Source organism: Natator depressus, chromosome 11 (genome assembly GCF_965152275.1).
Source record: "Natator depressus isolate rNatDep1 chromosome 11, rNatDep2.hap1, whole genome shotgun sequence".
NCBI classification, from domain to species: Eukaryota; Metazoa; Chordata; order Testudines; family Cheloniidae; genus Natator; species Natator depressus.
Window position 1 is genome coordinate 17,876,889 of NC_134244.1, and position 22,810 is coordinate 17,899,698.

The 22,810-nt window shown below is 40.3% G+C and overlaps 1 protein-coding gene across 2 annotated transcripts in view; it reads left to right on the forward strand.

Moving 5' to 3' along the window:
* Window positions 1–22,810, forward strand: part of MGAT5 (alpha-1,6-mannosylglycoprotein 6-beta-N-acetylglucosaminyltransferase) — a 229,209-nt gene that overhangs the window by 25,423 nt on the left and 180,976 nt on the right. The gene's annotated exons all lie outside the window — the stretch shown is intronic.

Sequence of the window (22,810 nt, forward strand, 5' to 3'; positions counted from 1 at the left end):
CATGCAATTCAACCAAAATGCACTGTTTTAGGTCAAATATAAAATATTTATTAATTACAGAAAAATTTAATTGATTATAAGTAGTAAGTGTAGAGATCAAAGTTGCAAAGAGTCCTGTGGCACCTTATAGACTAACAGACATATAAGCTTTCATGGGTGAATACCCACTTTGTTGGATGCAAGATCAAAGTTGGTTACCTAATAAATAAAAGGAAGTTCACAATCTGAGTTCTATAAACTAAACAGGATTTGAATCAAGCAGTGTCTCACCCTGATAGATAGTACAAACCGGTCACAGATCTTCAGTACACAGTCTGGAACTCTCCTCCAGCCTGGGACCACCTCCCCAGTTCAAAGTCTTTTGTCCTTCAGATGTGTTTCTAGGTGTTGAGTTCTGGGGGGAGTGAGGCCAACTGGTGATGTCCCTTTCCCCTCTTGTATAGTTTCTTCCAGCTTGCTGGAAAGATTTTTGCTTGTGACTTGGGGGTCCACTCCTATTGGTCAAGTAGTCTCCCCTGTATACACGCTCTCTCTGAGAAGGCTCCATTTTATTCCATTCCTGGGATAGTGGATTCTCTTTAATGGGCCATCAGCGTGTCCGGCTATTCCATGGTTGTACCTGAAAGGCCTGGCTGTGGGTGTTTCCAGCCTCACAACATATTTCAGTAACAAACCCAGCAAAACTTCATAACTTTACATACTATGATAGCACATACCATCCAACAGGATATTAATGTTCAACAGATCAAGACTTTAAATGATACCTCACAAGGCATACTTTGTACAAAACATATAATTATATGTCAGTGGTGAATATCGGGGTTCTGGGGTGTTGTTTTGAGGTACAGAGTACCACAGTTTTACTTTCGGCCATCATAACATCCCATGGCAATGAGTTCCACAGGTTAGTTGTATGTTGTGTGGAAAAAAAGTATTTCCTCTTGTTTCTACTCAACCTGTTGCCTATTAATTTCATTAGGTGACCTTTGGTTTTGGTATTGTGGAAAGGTTAATAATGCTTCTCTATCCACTTTTTCAACACCATTCGTGATTTTATAGATCTCTATCATATCCCCACTTAGTCACCTCTTTTCTAAGCCTAATGGCCCTACTCTTTTTAGACTCTCCTTGTATGGAAGCCATTTCAGACCCTTGATTATCTTTGTGGCCTTCCTCTTAACCTTTTCCAGTTCCACTATACCTTTTTTGAGATGAGGTGACCAGAATTAGATACAGTATTCAAGGTGAAGGCGCATAATTGATTTATATAGTGGTACTGTGATTTTTTTTTCCCCTCATTTTCTATTGCTTTCCTATTTGATCCTAACGTACTGTTAGCGTAATTATTGGTTAAAAATGCTAAGGGCATGTCACTACCTCTTGGGGTGGTCTCTTGAGGGGCCTCAGCTTCTTCTGACTGAAAAATCCCTCTGTAGTTTGCTCTTAGGACAGTTCTTGGACCCTCACCTTCAATTAAGCCTGTCAGCCCTTTGCTTTTTGGGCTTGCTGCCATCTCTGTCTCCTAGCTGTTTTCTTGGAGGTAGCCTGGTGCAGGGCTGTTGCCACCTTGTTATCCCAGGTCTTTCTGCCTCCCTTTCCTTCTCTGCATGCTCCCCTTTATAGCAGGCCCTGTTTCCTTTATTGGTTGCAGCTATAGGTGCCTGCCTCCATAACTGACAGCTCTGGCAGCTGCATGGGGTTGTTGTGATCAAGCTGTTTGCTTGTAAACAGGAGAGAGACTGCTCCCCCTTCTGCCTGTGTTCAGCATGGGGTTTGTAGATCCCATTACAGAGCGTAATTAACATTTATTGGGAACAAGCTACATAGACATGAGCTGTGCTAACTTTTAAATTCTAACAATGCACCTGACTTAACCAGTGGCTTCTCATTTACTCAACTGCTCCTGCTATTCTAGTCCTGAACCTTTCTTGAAAGGATACTTTGCAGTGCTTGATCCAATGTCCATACAGTGGTGAAAGTGTGATGTGAATTTGTATGTACTTGGTACTAGGCCACCAAATTCAGTTGCACTTGTGACTCTCAAAGGATTTTAAATAGCTGTCCTAAGAGGATGATCTAGTGCAGAAAAAACACTTTCACCAATAACACAGATATTTTGCGAGATGGTGGGGATTCCTTCCAGTTTTTGTCATGTATCTGCAATAGCTTTTTCAGAAGCCAAAGACTCAATATGTTAATTAGGCAGAGACTGAAACTTGTAAGCAATGCTATTTATCAGAACAGATGATCCGAACATGGGAGAAAGTACGAGCTCACTAGCTGTGCAGATGTTGGCAGCTGGGGTAGAAACGTTAACTTAAATCCCACAAACTACTTAATTGAAGGCCAGATGTTTCTGAAGCTTGAATGAGATTAAAGCTGTTAAGAAGTCACACGATTAAAAGAACTTTGATGCTTCATATGTGGTATAATATTATATAGCTATATATGGCACATGGTAGAGAAGGATTCTGAGGGCACGTTACAGGCTTAACTAAGGTCCAAATTATATGTAAGGATCACTTTCACCCACCACTGAAATGCATCCAGATTTGGAGTAAAACATGGCACCTGTTTAGTGGTACACAGCAACACTTCACAGTGGCTTAAGACAAGAAGGAAGGAATATCATTTCAATTTGAAACGGGAGGGAGGATTTAGGTGGGTAAATTACATCATACCTTAGTTGGAGTTTTGGTCAGGATACCAATGTAAACAGCCCTACGGTTGAGACTAGTGCTGTGGAACGTCAGTGACCAGAAGTCTTCAGGATCTTAGTTTTACTTGTGGTGTGAAAGAATCAAGGCTAATTTTCCTCCAGGAGACCTTCAGTTCACCTCTGTCAGCCACATCTATGACTGATATATGTTTCTCACCCTGTTTCTTTGCTAGATAACCTCAACTTGATTCTGGGAAATGACTTGCAAACATGTCCTCTGTTACCTGTAGAGTACTTGTGCCCCAGGTTTAGGGGCTAGAATGTTGAGCAAGTTTCTGCCTGGTGAGACTAGAAGAGGAGAATTAAAATAATTCTATTGAGTTTACACCTTTGTCAGATTTCTCTCACAGCTATCCAACTAATTAATCCTAAAGCTAGGAGCAAATATGCTCCACTGTAGTTAAATTTATTTCTGGTTACTGATTGAAGTCCCTGTTGAGTGTTGTCTTTCTCTATCTCTTTGTATTTCTTTTGCACAGAGAAGGCCTTCTTGGCTAGTAAGGAAAAATTAGAGCAACATTTATTCATTTTAGAATCATTCATGAAGTTTCATTACACAATGCTTTTGATAGCTGTTCAATTCTATTCACAAGATCAACTCAGGGTATTCTCCTTAGTTTGTTTTTATAGATCTAAAGAGATTAGTTTGTTTAGGTTTAGGTTTTATTAGAGTAACTTAATTTAACCTTGCTAGGAAATGGAAGCAAACTTCCAAAGCAACTTATTGTCCATTGAATTTCCTTTTGTATTCAAGAGGACTTTGATGTTGGGCTACCAGAGGACCAGTTTGCAGTTGGTCGCATCCATTTAGGGCTGTGGCTGTTCCTTTAACTTTAGGATGCGTGAGCTCTAGAAAAATTAGTACCCACGTTACAGCAACAGTAGCTAATCTACTAGTATAGACAGGAGCAGACATCACTGTGTCATAACTTGCTGAGAGGTTTTTATGACACAGTGATAAAAACCCCTTAACATGTATATTCTTGCTACTACTACTCCAACTGCACATTGTTGGCAGCTGCTGTATCATGGGTACGAAGTTTTCTAGTGTAGACAAAGCCCTAGAGGAGATGGGTAATGTCTGCCAAAGGGAAGTTTTAGGTGACTTCCTGCTGCTGCGGTTTGTTGATATCTGGACTTTCTGTTCCGTTTACCTCTCACACATGGATACTTTACTGTGCTTTTTTTTTTCTTAATAATGGTCCTCAATGTGGTCCTTTTAGGGCAGTCTGCTAATAATGCTACAAGAAAGCTTCTGAAAGGGACATTTCTCTCTTCTCTCCCCCTCCCACTATGTACTAACAAAAACAAAACAAAAAACAACCCTAAATTATTATAGAATTGCAAAGTATTTAGGGCTTTCAATTACAGTAGCTAAGAGCTTTTCAAACATTAATTAAGCCTTACAATACCCTTATGGAGGTAGGCAAGAGAAATGTCATCCACTTCACCCAGTGCTGAAATACATCCACTTCTGCTTGTTGCTGGGAAACCACCTGGTTTGCGGGAAATGCTCTGTTAGTTGTTGATACTGTCTCAGGGATGGCTTGTGTTCTCTTCCTAGGAGAGAATGGCTGCTCTGCTCTCAAAAGAAAATATACCAGGAAGAGCGAGCATGCTCATTCTTCATGAAACTTGAAGGGACCATTTCTGCTTTTAACGAGCACCAGCTGTGTCCCACTGAGTACCAATGATTCTGACCCACCCCAGCTTGTTAGATCATTTTAGCTGAACATGTTTGGGGAAATTTTTAACACATGTGAATGTGGTGCAGACTGAAAAATAAGTGCAAATATGTGGTAAGACAAATCTAACCTCATTTATAGTTATATAAGACTATTTAAAGCAGGTCATCTGTGTGGAGCGAGAAAAGTGTGCCCTCATTTCCTGGCAGAGATGGGATTTTTTTTTTTAAATCACACATACTGAAGGAACTCTATCTCTGGAAAGAGGAGTATGCAATGAAGCTAAATATATCACTTGTTCATTTTATTTGTCTCAGGATGCTTTAGTTGTAATCACTTTTCTGAGATTAGTTTTTAGAAATTGTTTGAATGTTTTTGCATGTGATATGTTCTGTTTTCACATATTTAACATTAAATTGTTAATCATGATTTAATAATAGCAGTATATAAAATGCTTTTCATTTTTATAGCACTTTGTGAGCATTAATTAATCTACTTAATAATAACAAAATTTTGTCTTAATTGTTCTATGCGCAGATAAAATTTCAGTAGTTACTTAGTCTCTTGCTGGGATTGAAGACTTCTATTTCCTGTATCTCCATATAATACATAGAGAAGTGCAATATACTTAAAATTTCCTCTGCTTTAAAAACATGACTGTTTTGTTTTGGTTGTTTTTAAAGGAGGTGGGGAGATGGATTTCCATATGTGGCTAATGATTTTGTGTGCCTCAGATTTTGAGTCCCTTATCTGAAACACCTTAACAAGGCCTGACTTTCAGAGGGTGGGGTGATTAATACTTCATGAAAATTGGTCTCCTCTAAGGTGTCTCACATAGTGCACCTCGAATATCTAGTCACTCCTGAAAGTCTTGGCACATGGGGTGTTGGGTGGTATAAGGGAGAGGACTGAAATATTTTTCCCTTTGTATTTTTTAACAAGAAGCCATATTATGCTGACAAGAAGTCAATGTTGCGAACAATTTCAGTTTGAACACTGATCCTTTTGAAACCAGTTTAACTTCTGGGCTCTGGTAGCATTGGCACAGGCTCCTGCCAACAATGGAATTTGTACCAGGAGATCCAACATGTGAGTTCAAGAAGTTGGGATAACTGACTTTGGCTTTGCATTCAGTAACTGAATCCTGTTAATCCAGCTTCTCGCTCATTCTGCATTTACGCCTTTACAGGAGTACACAGTAGAAACTTGCTAATTCACAGTGAAAGGTCCAGTACAAATTAGCACATAAGCAGGTAATCATTATAAGATTTAATGACTACCAAAACAGACATTTACTCAGGTTTTATGCAGGGATTTAGATTGGGCTCTTAACGGTTAATTGTGTAGTATGTGTGTGGTGTAGGTGTTTTAATTCCTGTCACATTTAGAAATTTAACACACATGGTGGTTATCCATATGATGAATTTATCATGACCCTTACCCATCTCACCTATATTCAGTCCACTAATTAATTTCTACCAAGACTCTTTCCAATGCTTCAAATTTCTGAGTGGCTTTCAAAAAGTTGCCATTTTAAAAAATTAAAATGTTTCTCCTTACCTTCAAAATGTAGACCTCCCCACTGTCCTTCCCCCCACAAGTACTCTTAAATAAAATAATCTGCCTTGACAGGATATCATAAATCACCCAAACTAGAAATGGGAACAGTTTAGAATTGGGCATCTTCCCATTTCAAGTAGTACAAAGCATTTCCTTCTAGCCCTGGCTGATTGAGAGATTGGACCTTAACATTGACTTCTGAAAAAAACTTTTCGATAATTTTAACCTTTATTAGTTACTTTTCCTCTCCTCTAAGGACACTATAGATGACTCTGTCATTTGGCTTTACATGCAGGAGGATAAGAAAAATAGTCCTGATAAATTATAGAACTCTAACACTTCTAAAATACCTTGATGACCGTGGGACTTCTTGGTCCCAACTAGCAGAAGGCCCAAGGGTGCATAGTTTTACAGGGATCCCCGAGTCAGAGATATGCATAATTTTTCCACTAAAGGGTGGCCTGTGAGGTGTCTGAGGGCCAGTAGACCACTGGTGATTGTTATCATTGCAAAATGCATATATAAATAATATTTAAGGAGTTGTGTTTATTCTGAAAATTATGTTCGTAAGGCAGGTAACCAGGATGTGACATATCTCGGACAAGTTCCTTCCAGGCAGAGGGTAACACACTTATCTCCCTGTCTGGTTATTGTATATTGTATGTCTCACAACGTAGACCTGTTTGCATACTGATCCAGATGCTGATTCAGATTGCAAAATCTACAAGACAGGAGTATACAGGAAAAAACGCAGGCAGGAGGTGACCTGTTTATGAATAAGGACAGTGGATTCTTCTGCTATGTCTGGGGGTGCAAACAGAAAAATCTAGATCCTTCACTGGGAAGTCAAGCTGACAGCATGACTTGTCTCATGAATGGAAGATCACAGCCAAGCCTTGCTGGAAGGACTTTGGGTGCACGTTGCTCTATAAGACATGAAAGTATCTAGTTAAGTAAATCTAAGTTCTAGAATGTGTGCTATGATTTTATTTTGTATGTAAAATTTGTTCCCAGTACTACTACTTGCTGTCACTTAAATCTCTGTACCTTGTTATATAAACTTTTTCTTGTTTCACTGTACAGTAGAACCTCGGTTATGAACACCTTTGGAATGGCGGTTATTCAAAACTCTGAAATGTTCGTAACTCTGAACAAAACATTATGGTTGTTCTTTCAAAAGTTTACAACTGAACATTGGCTTAATACAGCTTTGAAATTTTACTATGCAGAAGAAAAATGCTGCTTTCCCTTTATTTTTTAGTAGTTTAGGTTTAACACAGTACTTCAGGTGTTCTCAAGCTTCATTGCACCGTGACCCCCTTCTAACAACAAAATTACTACATGATCTGGGGAATGGGGGGGCCTGAGCCCCGCCACTCCAGGTGTGGGTGGAGCTCAGGCTTCAGCCCTGGGGCCCAGCAAGTCTAATGCTGGCCTTAGCAATCCCCTTAAAATGGGGTTGTGACCAACTTTGGGGTCCCAACCCACGGTTTGAGAACTGCTGCAGTACTGTATTGTATTTGCTTTTTTTTTTTTTTTCGTCTCTGCTGCTGCCTGATTGCGTACTTTCAGTTCCAAATGAGGTGTGTGGTTGTCTGGTTAGTTGCTAACTTTGGTGTTCGTAACTTTGACGTTCTTCGGTATGCATGTTGAAGTTATGTGTGTTGGAAGTGTAAGCAGTAAGCTAAGGTGTACTGCTTGTTTGGAAGCAGCAAATCTGTGAATACTGCAGGTGTCCAGTGGAGCAGGGAGATGATTGTAGGGCTCAGGGGTTGGAGTATGTCTACTGCTAACCTGGATGAGAGTGAGTGGGCCCCGTGTAGGATTTAGAGGGGAGGGATTGTGTTGCCTGTGGCCAGTGGAGTTGAGGAGCTGACCTGTGGCAGGCACAGACAAGGCTCCCTTGTGCTAGGGCAGGTGGTAGCAAGGTACCTCACAACCCTGAATGCCCTCTGGGAAGCGCCACAGGTTTTTATCTCTGTAAAATGTGGTGTAAGCAAAATATATATTCTGGTGTGGTATGATATAAATGCTTTATTGCCATGAGCTTGGGAGGCCTGCAGAAGCTCTTGTGAGTAACGTGTATTCCCTACACTCTTTCCAATGAAATCTTTATTCTATGCCTTCTTGTGTTTCTCCATGTCTCGTGTATTCAGTGCGAGTCTTCAAAACAGTGGTTAGAAATACCTGTCACTGTTTCATTATAGTCGTAACTGTAATTGGTCTCTTAGCGGGAGCTGCCGTTCCATTGATACATCCCAGCAGTAACTCTAGTCAAATAGGACAAAGGGAATACAGCTCCTTATTGAACACAGTTGAAATGAGGCAGTGTGTGTTTGTTTATATATGTAATCCTTCGCATTGTAAGATTGCAAACTTTGTAGGAGGAAGCCAGTCCTCTTATTGCCTGTAAAGTGCCTACCATGCTTTTGATTTGTTTTGTTTTGTTCTTTAATTATGGTACTGCCTATGGTCCCCGGTTATGGCTTACAGCACTATTGTGTTAGGTGCTGTACAGGCACATTGCAAAAAGAGGGTCCCTGCCCTGGAGAGTTTTGTAATCTAAGGATAAGAATATAGGGTAGGCAGTAGGTGTAGAAATGGTAAACTGACGGTGGGAGGATGTGGTAGCAATGAGAAAACATTGGTCAGCATGGTAATCAGCAATCAGTTTTGTGCTATAGAAATTTTCTTCTTTAGAAATGGATTCTGAGCTGCATTTTCTGTGTCCTATTCTATATCATCCTGCTGCCAGCATAACTGCCTCCCACCTATAGTGGTGTCTGAAAAATAATTATTCTTCCTTGTATTTAGATAATTTAAAATATCTCCTTTTCATATTGCAGTTTCCCTTTATTAATTGGAAGCAAAGACCAAAATTAAAAACATTGTCAAGAAGTAATAGTTCATAGCTGTATTTTGAACTACAGTTTATAGCTGTATTTTATTATGAACATAATGATTATCTGAAAGAGTCTTAGCTACAGTATAGTTGATATGCCTGATTTCCAGTTGGAAGTAGAGTATATAGTAGTTGATTTAAGTAGAATTTTCACTATGATATACTGTACCTCTTACATATTTTCATGGTCTGTTGACTCCTATAAACCACAACAGGTGGCTTATGGTTAAAAAACAGCCAAATTTTCAGTTTCCTAAACATTGAGTTGGGTAAGTGACCCATGTTGCTATTAACTTTTTCTAATGAAAATATCAGTTTCATAAATGGCTTCCAAAGGCAAAATCTCTTTTGCATTTTTTAAATCTTCTGGAAGGATATGGCTTTTTACAAGTGATTCTCTGCTATTACAAGAAGAGTGTTTGGGATATCTTTAGAGGTTGAAACAGTGAAGTTTAAATGTTCAAGTAGTAATTATTCGGAGACAAACTTTAAGTGTATTTAAAGCTTTTCCAAATATTACTTGCAGGCAGATAAATATACAGCATTTCTGTTATCAGGCCATTCTCCAGAGACATGTATTTTTCCTGAACAGGAACTGCCAATCATACTCCTCCAGCCCTGCTGTAGTTCGACACCTATGTTACTAGCTGTTCCCTTCCATTGCATGACATGTGGGTTCTGTGTGTCCCAGCCCATTGATGCAGGGTGAGGTTGATTTCGTCTGTTTCAGGAATTACAGGTTATACTATAGACATCATTACTCAAAAAGAATTCATGTCCATTGTTAAGTGTGAAATTAATCAAAAGGAAGGAAAATGGTATGACATAAAGTTGTATAAAATGTTTTGCTTATTGTTAGGGAATAAACAAGCTTTTACGATTCTTGTTTAATAAATGGATTATGCCATACAAATTATAGTGATGTGGCCATTCAGCATCATGATGCCAGATTGTTCCCTGGGAGGATAAATTATTATTGTATCAGTAAAAATTGCTAAAAGCAGACCATAGAAATGTGGTTCTGATTTATGTTGTTACTGGGAGCAAGATGGTGGATGCATACTTGTTTCCAATCTAAGTCCTTACACTTGCGTCTAAACAGTTGTTTTCTCTATTTACAAGCTATCAAATTCCAAACTAGGTTGTTCTGTGTTCCCTTGTAATGACATGCAGTATGAGAATGCATCATACTTAGAGAAAAGAACAATATTATAATTATACTTTGCAGATTGATTTTTTTTATAATTTTGATGAGTAATATCAGTGTTTATTTTAAGCATTTTAAAAATATTTTTTATCGATTTTAAAGTGTAACAGTTATGGGAAATTATGCAGGGTCAGACTAATTATTTAACAGACACTGAGATTCCAAACAAAAAAGCTTTATAATTGTTAAAATACACATTGTCAACATATCATGTCAAAACATACACAGTAAATATCCTTAAATCAAACTCTAATAAGTTGTCAAGCAGTATTCTTCTTACTTTGCCTATCTGTAAATTTCAGTTATCAATGGAAAGATTTTTTTTCTGTCTGTTTGCATGTGTTTGGTGAAATTGATGTTTACTGACATTTACCGATAAAAATCGAATCCTTCCAAGCATAATTATCATTATAACAAACTTATCACAGTCCTTGTTTAGCTGTTGAAGGATATGCTTTTGTTATTGAAGTGTAGCTATAATTATATCAGCAGTAACACAACAATAACCTTATTTTAAACAAATACTTAATATTGAAATAGGCATATACTGTTGAATGAATCATAGTCCCTCTCATGCAACTGAAGGCTTGTCTACATGGCTCTGCAGTTAGGACTACAGGGGTATGCCGATTGTTAATTGCATTATATATAACTGAAATTGCTCCATAAATCAGCCAATGAGCTAGGTAAATTTGCACATCAGGATCTTTGGGTAGAGGAGACTATGAAGCCACCGTTAATTTTATTGCAGGCATTTGATTGGAAACCACTATCACATATTTGTGCTTAATGCCATTCCCATGTATATGGAGCTAACACCACATGAATAATTCTTGCTACAGGTGCTTTATTCGATCAAACAGCTTTCAACCGGACAGAGCTGCAAAGATCCAAAGTCCATTGCAGGATCGTGTGTGTTGGGGGGTTATTTTCTGACGTGTTGAAGTTCAACATTTTGATCCTCTGGCAATAGTGTTAAATTATTTTAAACCTTCCTACTTCCTTATGTGGCTAGGCTGTACTTTTTTATGCTACGCTTGTCACCATTGTGGTCACTCCCCTTTTATTTCCTTCCTCTACTTAGAATAATGCTACTCTTAACTGATCTGTTAGCCAAGTGCATCTTGAAACACCATTCTCCTCCCTAATGTTAAGAATCCACTCTCATGAATTCCTTCCTGGGGTTTTTCTTCTGGTGTAGATCTGAGCGAGAGCCTGTATCACACAGTGTTGATGAAGTCACAGATTTGTAACTAGTACTAAGCTGCTCCTAGACAGGTGTTTTTCTCCAGAACAACTTTAACACCCAACCACTAATGTTTGTTTTCAAGGTGAAGACCATGGAAACTATTAGTATATGCTTGGGTAAATGTTTTTTGTAACTTGACTGGCTTGACTTACTATTAAAGGACATTTCTATTTTATAAAATATTTTATCAACGTTCTAATATTGCCAGTTGGAAAAGGATTTAGAGTCATGAAAACTTTAGTTAGTGCTTCACAGTTGTTAGAACAAAGATATTTTTATGGAGCCTTTTTGTGTGCCAAAAAGTTATTCTAACTTCAAGTGGGCTAATAATTGATGGAATTTGATCATAACAAATAAGCTAGCGCTACTTCAGAAATGCCATAGAGATGTTTAAATGTTTGCTCAGTCAGGTGCTGTAACTATTAACTTCTTTAAAGAAATACATTTCAGGACTATCAACAAGGAAACAGTTTTCTGGTCTGCTGTTACATGAAAAACCTCTTTTAAATGGTGACTATTCCGTTTTGAACTGACAGGGCAAGGCACAAGTGTGAAAAGACACTTACCTTTCCTATGTTGTTGGTAGAGAAGCAAATTCCAATCAATAACATCTCATCCTGAGATGGGTAAATAGCAATCCACAGAGCCGTACAGTACATAGTCATGTCACCACCACCCATTCACAGTTTGTCAAACCCTGAGCAGTAGCTAAAAGCTAGAAGATTGCTGGAAGTCATATTTCAGCTTGGAGCTCTGGGTAGTATTTTTTTCTTTTTCTTCTTTTTTTTTTTTTTTTTTTTTTGATAAAATAAAAATCTTAAACAATTTTAATTTAAGAAAATTGACTAGCTGGTCTAAAATATTTTAACTTGGTTCTTTATAATTAAAAAATAATTAAAATTAGTGTTCAAGTGTTAATAGTCCTCATTGCCGACGCATGTAATTTCTACCACCCAACAAGTAAACCCTTTTAGATGCATCTTGGGTTGTCCATTTCCAGTGACACTCACATTTAAGTTATTTAGTTAAATTCAAATTACAAAATTGCTTTTATTGAATCTTCTCCCGATATAAGGGCTTGTCTAGACTGGCAGTTTACAGCGCTGCAACTTTCTCGCGCAGGGGTGTGAAAAAACAGCCCCCTGAGTGCAGCGAGTTTCAGCGCTGTAAAGTGCCAGTGTAAACAGGTCCCCCAGCACTGGGAGCCAGGCCTCTCGTGGAGGTGGGTTTTTCAGAGCACTGGGAGAGCTCTCTCCCAGCACTGCGCCGCGACCACACAAGCCACGTTAAAACTCTGCCGTGGCAGTGTTTTTAGCGTTGCCATGTAGACTAGCCCTCAGGCAGAGAGAGCCTGGCAACTTTGGAATGGAGGGCGCGCAATATATCAGGTCTGAATTAATGTTGAGTTTAAAACACTTTTGATCTGTGTTTCTCAGATATTGAGAACAGATATAACATGCAATGAAAGTGAGCAATGTGGGGATCTGCAAACATATTAATGCCACAGGTTTTTTTGCTGGTTGGCTTGTTTATTTTTTTAGGGTGGGGTTTTGTTGGGAGGGGATCAGACAAAGGAAACAAGAGAGGGCATTAAAGGGAGGAGGTAAGGAAAAAGGAGAGAACATGGAGACAGGTTGAGTGTTGTCCAGGTTGAATAGACTGAGGGAGGGGCAGGAGGCAGCTGGAGTGAACACAGTTCTGGGTCCCAGCAGGTGTTGCAAGGGGGGAAAAGGAGGGGATAACCCTGGCTACTTTGCCGCTCTCTCTGGTATGGCTGTACCTTCTTCAGCTGCTTGTCTGCCCCTCCTAGTACTTAGCACATGTTCTCAAGATGGGGGTGGTAAATATGTTCTTTAGGGAACAATTTCTTTAGCATCAAGATTTTCAGCTATTTCTTCACAATGTTTAAAATGATCCTTCTAATTTGTGAAAAGTCTTCCCTGTTAATAGAGCTGGCTTGCAGATTGGATTAACAGTTAGCTGAATGGATCATTTTGAGAGACAGGAAGTTGCCTGCCCCTAAAGCTGTGATTGACGTAAGTATAACTTAGTCATGGGCATATGAGAAAGTGACGAACAGGCTACAGAGCAGGACATATACAGAGGCGATAGTGATAATTCCGAATACAAGAGATTTAATGTTGCATAGCAAAGAGTTGGACAAGGTATTGTCTAAGTACTGTCAGTCAAAGCCCTTTCCTTGCCCGCTAGTTTTTTGTCGTAAACAGACTTAAGTCTTTTGTCTACATAGCTCATAAATGTCACTGCAAAACAGTTCTAAATAATACTTGATTTATGATGATGATGATATGTTTGTAGGAGGAAGGTTGTGTTTAGTAGAGGTTTTCTATAGTTTGTTACATTACATTTTTCATTTTGGCAACATATTTGTCAATAAATAATTAATCCCCCAAAATGTCATGGCTCTGGATAATTGAGCTCTCCATCCTGTTTTTTAAAATTGACTGTTTTCTTACAGATACAAAGAACAGTGTTCTTCCTATCAGCACCGTTTCGCATCTTCTTGACTTTGTACTTGCCAGCATGTTCCTTTAGTGAATTATGTTGCTGGAGGACAAGAGCAGGACCATTTATAAGACTTACAAAGTTTATATAAAACTTCAATTTAAACGAGTCTATAGGCTTTGCAATGTCATTTAGACCAAAAACTGGAGCAGAGTCTATTCAGTCTAATACTAAGAACAAGTTTCTCTGGATTTGTCATTTTGCAGGGCAGATTAAATATACTGAAGATCTAAAACTACCAGAAATTGTTTTTTTTTTTTTTTTAATGTTTGACTTCAGTGGGATGTTAACATGCATAGATGTTTGCAGGATCAGGGCCCTAATGAGCCGATATGCAGCAAATCAATCTATTGCATAATGACATGTTTGAGAGTAGCAGCCGTGTTTGTCTGTATTTGCAAAAAGAAAAGGAGTACTTGTGGCACCTTAGAGACTAACAAATTTATTTGAGCGTAAGCTCGGATGCATCGGATGAAGTGAGCTGTAGCTCGCGAAAGCTTATGCTCAAATAAATTTGTTAGTCTCTAAGGTGCCACAAGTACTACTTTTCTTTTTGCAAATCAAACTAGTTATTGGAAGATGGGATATGACACAAAGTTGATGGGGAAACAAATTTTATTGTCAAGTTTCAGTGTCCTGTATTATATTATGGCTATTTTTAGAACCCCTGGAGCAGGATGGCAGACATCTTTTTTTGTTGGCAGAGGAGCTGCACTAAGAGGCATATGTCTCCAGCAGCTGTAGCTAAACTACAGTATTTATTATTTTAAACTTTATTTTAAGACTAAAATTAAATTGAAGTGTCATTTTTTTGGTGTCTGTCTCTGTACAAAGACCTCTTCTGTTTCTAATCATTTATGTAGGAACCATAAGACAGAATTATTATGTGACAACTCTGAAATAAAAAGTTTGCTGCTGCTCCAGAGTGATCTGATTTGGAGTCTGACATTGATTTCTTTGGTTAGCGGTTTGTTCAGGACTTTCTGGGGTACATGAGCTCATGACTTCTGGAGATTAATGGTTGGTATTTTTAGGTTACCAGCTAATCCAGTTTAGGAATAGGATTTTCAGATGAAAACAGACAGATCTTTACATTCTTCCTGTTTTGCTTTAGAAAAACAAAGACCCCAAGGCACACAGAAATCTCAGTGGATTAAACCCTGTGATTTCAAGGTGTTTTATCTACTGTACCTCTTCCAGCTGGTGAAATTCATTGTGTTTGTGTAAATATTCAAGTATATGACCTTTAAATGCCTAAATATAGGGAAACCTTTCTTCAAAATTAATAATTCTGCATTGTCTTTAGATAGAGGACATACACTGATTTATTGTATCTTGAGGTTTCTCACACATACTCCATATAAAAATGTTCTGAGAGACTTTCCTGTGGAGATTTTTTTCTTCTTGTTGTCTTGTGGCTCACTGTATGGCGATCAGCCAAAGGGCAGATCAGTAGTCAGCACACACATTCACATGGAAGGAGCACGGTTCCTATTGCTGCTTCAAAAATTGTATTCAGTATATGAATGTTATCTGCTAGATATTTGTTTCTCCTTGTTAGTAGTCACTTTCATCCCTTCATAAATTGTAAAAGAAGAACCTTACTATGTAATGCCATATTTATCTCTAGAAGTGTGTTGTATCTACTAAGTGTGTTCATTTGAAAGATAAACAAGTGTAGCACTCTTTCTATCACTTGCTGATTCTCCATCGTTTATACCTTGTATAGTCACTTGCACCTGTATAAAAATGCTACCAGATCAGAATGGTAGTGTGTGAAGCTCCCTTTGTACAAATATAAAAGACTGCACAAAGTGCAAGGCAGTGGAAAATCAAGACCAGTCTGCGTCCTTAATCTTGGGATGTTCTTTACAGAATTTTGCATCCTATAGCTGTTTTTAGTTTCCCTTTTTTTTCTGCTTACATTGGAAGAGAAACCACACAGAGATGATTGGACAGTCTATAATGTGCTTTAAACAGTGTTGGTACTTAAATTATAACGTGCTAGTGATATATGATATTTATAGATGACATTGTAGAACTTTCACCAGGTTCTAATTTCAGCTTTGTCTGCTCTTTCAAGTACAGAGGCGACGTAACTTGGTAGCTGTGTTATTGTGGGGTTACTGTTGTTTCCACTTGGGTAACCACGCATTTTTGATAGTGGAATCGGGCATATAATTAGTACGATGAACAGCAAATGCTACAGACAGAATGAGGCAGGAGTCTGATTGAAGAGTGCATGTGAAATACAGGCATGGGGAGCAAGATGGGATGATTTGGGTTAGGCAGAGATTTCTAGAACGTGGGCTGCATGGCACTTGCTAGGGTTCTGTGGAAAGCTTTTACCAGCTGCTAAACTTCATTAAAAGACAGCTAAAAATGCATTGACTACTTCTCTAATATTCCTTTTATTGTGTTACAATTGCTGTAGCTGCCACAAGATAGTGGAGCCTTTTCACCTCAAGATGCAGGTTCAAATAAAATGTAGGCTGGTAGTGGCTGAAAGTGGTTATGATCTGCTGGTCGTTTGGATGGCTTATGTAAAAGGGGGTTGTATGAATGATCTCAGTAAATGGATTGCAGTTGCCACAAACTGGTGCAACTTTCTGTCCTATCAGAGGACAAAAGATTGGATTGCACTTGACCTACTTTCTCTCTCCTCCCCTCCCTCGATGTGGTCCCTTCACAAAAGCCATGAGGCTGATTATTATTATTCATCACTAATGGGGATATCCATCATGGTTTAGTGAGGTTTTCATGTCAGTGATTACCGAGGGGTCACATCATTATGGGTGATGTCATGCTCTCTGTGTGACATCCCTGGTTGTAGCTAAACCCAGACACAGGCCTACTTCCTTTTTCTCCTTTGCTGCTGCTGTGATGGGAAGGAGTTCTACCCCCTGTGGCTCTGCCAGGGCCACTGTGCCAGTAGAAAGATCAGGTAGTTTGTCTTGGATGGGTTGGGAGGCTTCTAGAGAGACTGCCTCAGCTGTCTTGCTGCCATCTCCTTCAGCAGTGTCTTGAGAGCTACTGATGTGGCCTCTGTGGGAAGAGCTAAAGGTGACTGTGTCCACTAGCCTACTATCCCCACCACCGAGTCTTCTAGCAGCTGCTGAGATATATGGGGTGTCTTTGGTATTTTCCTTCCTCAGTTTGCTGAATGTACACCCTACTGCTTTACCATGCCCCTCTGCCCCATTTTTCTTGGTCCATTTCTGGACTGAATAGTGCTTGCCTCTTCTGCTGCTCTTACTTTTGCACACCAGCTGCCAAAGAATGGAACTGATGAGAACCAACGGTTCTGTATGGCAGCAGGAAAACTGACTCAGGTTTTATCAACAAAGCTCAGAGCAGGGGTGGAGTGGGTCTGTGCAGACTTGGGAAGACAGCATTAATTTGTATGTAAGGCTAAGAGGTTTTTATTTACACCTCTTCCCTCTCTTCCTCCCTTAAGTATTCTCACCCTTTCTTCTTGTCTTGCTGTTTAACTAACCCACTCCTAACAAAACCACACCCCCAAACAAACAAAACTAAGTACAAATCCCAAACTTTGAAGCTAACATGACTCTTGCTAGTAATCACATTGTTCACTCTGCTTGTATGTTAGGGTATGTCTACACTGACCACGTTGCAGTGCAGCCGCGGCAGTGCTGCTGCAGCTGCGCTGTGACCTGCGCCCAGGGGAGAGCTCTCCCAGTGATTTAAAAACAAAAACAAAACAAAAAAACCAACCACCAAAAAATCCACCCCAAATGAGGGGTGGTAGCTTTATTGCCAGGAGCGTGGCCTTCAGTGATAAAGTGCTGTTTATACTGGCGCTTTTTAGCGCTAAAACTTTTGTCGCTCAGGGGTGTGTGTTTTCACACCCCTGAACGACTGAAGTTTTAGCGCTGAAAGTGGTAGTGTAGACATGGCCTTACATTCCTTCTCCCTTTCGCACTTTTTGCCTGTCCTGTTTGTTTAGGCTGTAAGCTTTGGAGGGCAAGGCACTTTCTCTGACTGTGTGCATATAGTGCCAAGCACGGTAAGGCCTTAATTTCAGGTGCTACTGTAATACAAATATTGATATCTAATTTAATCTTCTATTAATGTAAGGTGCCTAATTCCCCTGTATTTCACAAGGCGCTGGAGTAGTAGCTCTTTTCTAACCAGTTTCATATCTTCCCGAAGCTGGCCAGAATGCTGCAGAAATGCACAGAAAGTTGCAGTGTTCTGTTTTTGTTGAAGAAGTGGGTGTTTGGCAGAGCTGGTTTGTCTTGTCCATGCAGAAAGGAACTATGTAGTACAGATAAATGGATAGTAGGATATAATTCTGTAGGCTATGATGTGTGAAATATTCCATTGTATGGGGAAAAGGCTTGACTGAATTCCATGCATCCACGTATAAATTAAGCATATTTATTACACACGTGGAATCTTCCACTCCCACCAATCTTGAGAGCTACCAGCCAAATCTTTCTCATTCACACAGTGACCCTGTAAACTGTTGTTTCAGAGACGTCTTCAAAATGAGCACTATGCATCCTAAAGGAGCATTTTAAGAGGATTAAATCGACAAGGCATAGAGGAAAACAGGACTCAACCTGCTTAAGAGGAAGATAAAGAAAATTGTTATAGAACAGGCTTCTGTTTAAAATGGATTGTGGAATAATGGAATGGAATAAAACACACACCTGTGTTTGGATATTTGATCATCCTGAATTTCTGTTTAATGTCGAGGTTGGAAGTAGACTCTTTGCACTTGCTTGTTTTTTGGCATTATGCTGTGCATTCAGGGACTGCCTGGGAAACATGACTGAAGTTGTTCTCCAGCAAACTTTGTAGAGTCCTGTTGGCACTGTAGCTAAGCTGGTTAAGGAAAACCATTGAGTAGAGCAGTGTTCATGATTCCCTCACTTCTCAGAATGCAAACACATTTGTTTAAAACCATTGGGAAACGCTTTCCAAAGGTGTGTATTGTGGAGGGGGCCTGAAGGGCCAGGTGTGGTGAAATTGCTGCCAGAGTAAGCAGGTTACCCTGTAGGCAGAGAAGCTTTTGTTGTAAGAACATGTCTCCTTATTTTTAGCAAGCTGCAAAGGATTCCTTTCTAGCCTGAATTAAGAACACCAGTGTATTCTTAGTGTAAAAATTCCCTACTCTTCTGCTCTGTGAACAGTCCATACAACATATATTTATCTAATTATGGTTCAAGGAAATGTCTTGATGAGAGATTTGAAGCATCATGTTGATTTAGGCTCAGAAGTTGCTGTAATATTTCTTTGCAAGTCCATGCAATACAATGGTTTGGTACCTCCGGAGTTGTCTGCAGTGCCTAAATTCTATTATCTAGGGTCATTAAGGTTGCAAGCTCGATTGCTGACATGGAGTTGCCAACTATCTTATTGTTTGTCTATGTGGCCCTGTTTGGAGAATGCAGGTGTGAACATAGGTGCCAACTCCATGGGTGCTCCGGGGCTGGAGCTCTCCCCGCCCCCGCCTCCCCGCCCCCGCCTGCCTCCGCCTCCGCTCCACCTCCTCCCCGAGTGCATCGCTGGGTCGCGCTTTTCCTTCCCTCCCTCCTAGCGCTTGCACCACAAAACAGCTGTTTCGTGTGGCAAGCCTGGGAGGGAGGGGGACGAGGGGGAATGCAGCTTGGGGGAGGAGGCGGGGCCAGGGCGGGGATTTGGGGAGGGATTCAATAAGGGCAGGGAGGGGCGGAGTTGGGGCGGGGCTGGAGGCGGGGTGGGGGCACGAGCTCCCACTGGTGCCGACAAAAGTTGGCGGCTGTGGGTGTGAATTGCAGCGCTCATTAAAGTGTTTCTCTGTAACTGCACCATGTAGACCCAGCGGGTAGGGAAGATGTAGCCGTAGACACTTCAGACCCACATATAGCTTAATACAGTGTGTCTGGCATCCGTCTTATATTGAAAGTATCTCATTCTTTCTTTGCAGTGCTGTTGTAGACACATAGGTCCCAGGATGTGAAAGACACAAGACAGGTGAAGTAGAATCTTGTATTGGACCAATTTCTGTTGTTAGAAGGTAAAAGCTTACTTTCTAACAACAGAAGCTGGTCTAATGAGATATTACCTCAGTTACTACTCATTCTTTCCTGTAAGTCAAGGCTGCCGAGACATTCAGCATGTAGGTGTACTTCAGTAACAATATAATTCATCTTAAGCTATGAGGTTGTCACATGTCCTTGCAAACACCTGCTGGGTTAATGAATAGGAGTACTCTGAAAATCTTGAATTGTCCTTGAAAATCTTGAGTCATAAATATCCTTGAATTGTGAAACACTACTAGAGATGCATGTAATTTTAAATGAACAGGAAATTTGATTTCTGTAATGGCTTTCTTTGTGAAAAATTAGCAGTGCTAACAAGCATATTAGCCAGTACTGATGGCAGGTGATTGCACTTCCAGCATCACAAAAGACACTTCAATTGTAGGTTTCAGAGTAGCAGCCCTGTTAGTCTGTATTCGCAAAAAGAAAAGGAGTACTTGTGGCACCTTAGAGACTAACCAATTTATTTGAGCATAAGCTTTCGTGAGCTACAGCTCACTTCATCGGATGCATAAAAGTGGGAAATGCAGTGAGGATGTTTTTATACACACAGATCATGAAAAAATGGGTGTTCATCACTTCAAAAGGTTTTCTCTCCCCCCGCCCCCCACCCCACTCTCCTGCTGGTAATAGCTTATCTAAAGTGATCACTCTCCTTACAATGTGTATGATAATCAAGGTGGACCATTTCCAGCACAAATCCAGGGTTTAACAAGAACATCTGAGGAAGGGGGGGGGGGGGGAAACATTCCACACAAAGATGGACTACAAGCCGTCAGGAACACTATCACCGATAATGCCACGGCAAACCTGGTGGCTGAACTTTGTGACTTTGTCCTCACCCATAACTATTTCACATTTGGAGACAATGTATACCTTCAAATCAGCGGCACTGCTATGGGTACCCGCATGGCCCCACAGTATGCCAACATTTTTATGGCTGACTTAGAACAACGCTTCCTCAGCTCTCGTCCCCTAATGCCCCTACTCTACTTGCGCTATATTGATGACATCTTCATCATCTGGACCCATGGAAAAGAAGCCCTTGAGGAATTCCACCATGATTTCAACAATTTCCATCCCACCATCAGCCTCAGCCTGGACCAGTCCACACAAGAGATCCACTTCCTGGACACTACAGTGCTAATAAGCGATGGTCACATAAACACCACCCTATACCGGAAACCTACTGACCGCTATTCCTACCTACATGCCTCCAGCTTTCACCCAGACCACACCACACAGTCCATTGTCTACAGCCAAGCTCTACGATACAACCGCATTTGCTCCAACCCCTCAGACAGAGGCAAACACCTACAAGATCTCTATCAAGCATTCTTACAACTACAATACCCACCTGCTGAAGTGAAGAAAGAGATTGACAGAGCCAGAAGAGTACCCAGAAGTCACCTACTACAGGACAGGCCTAACAAAGAACATAACAGAACGCCACTAGCCGTCACCTTCAGCCCCAAACTAAAACCTCTCCAACACATTATCAAGGATCTACAACCTATCCTGAAGGACGACCCATCACTCTCACAAATCTTGGGAGACAGGCCAGTCCTTGCCTATAGACAGCCCCCCAACCTGAAGCAAATACTATTCAGCAACTACATACCACGCAACAGAACCACTAACCCAGGAACCTATCCTTGCAACAAAGCCCGTTGCCAACTGTGTCCACATATCTATTCAGGGGACACCATCACAGGGCCTAATCACATCAGCCACACTATCAGAGGCTCATTCACCTGCACATCTACCAATGGGATATATGGCATCATGTGCCAGCAATGCCCCTCTGCCATGTACATTGGTCAAACTGGACAGTCTCTACGTAAAAGAATAAATGGACACAAATCAGATGTGAAGAATTATAACATTCATAAACCAGTCGGAGAACACTTCAATCTCTCTGGTCACGTGATTACAGACATGAAAGTTGCGATATTACAACAGAAAAACTTCAAATCCAGACTCCAGCGAGCGACTGCTGAATTGGAATTCATTTGCAAATTGGATACAATTAACTTAGGCTTGACTTGGGACTGGGAGTGGCTAAGTCATTATGCAAGGTAACCTATTTCCCCTTGTTTTTTCCTCCCACCCCCCCACCCCCCCCAGACGTTCTTGTTAAACCCTGGATTTGTGCTGGAAATGGCCCACCTTGATTATCATACACATTGTAAGGAGAGTGTTCACTTTAGATAAGTTATTACCAGCAGGAGAGTGGGGTGGGGGGAGAGAAAACCTTTTGAAGTGATAAACACCCATTTTTTCATGATCTGTGTGTATAAAAACATCCTCACTGAATTTCCCACTTTTATGCATCTGATGAAGTGAGCTGTAGCTCGCAAAAGCTTATGCTCAAATAAATTGGTTAGTCTCTAAGGTTCCCCAAGTACTCCTTTTCTTTTTACCACTCCTTTTCTACCACTTCAATTGTAAGAGCCTCACTTAAGACCTGTTTGTACTAGACCTCTTCCCTTTAAACTCCCATTGTGACAGACCTGCATAACCATAAAGATTTACCCTCTGGGCTCAAAATTAACAGCTTGTCTTATCGCTACTGGGAAACCACAGATCAGAAGGACTCTAAACAGTTAGACTCTCTGTCCAGAAGTTAGGCAATTGCTGCTGAGAAGCTATTCTTGCACAGGCAGACCCTGCTGGAGGATGTGAAGAAGCTAGGCCTTTCTAAGTTCATTTCACAAGCATCTAGGGCTTAGGTGAAATAGATGCATGAAAATCTTTTTTGTTTTAAAATCCTTTTTTTGTTATGCTATGCTGTATTCCTGTTGTTAGAATTAAACAATACTTTGGTGTAAGTAGGCTGTCTGGGCACTGTATTCACCACTAGTCACAAATGCTCAAAGGGCAGATCTGCAGGTGCCAAACCCAGTTGGACC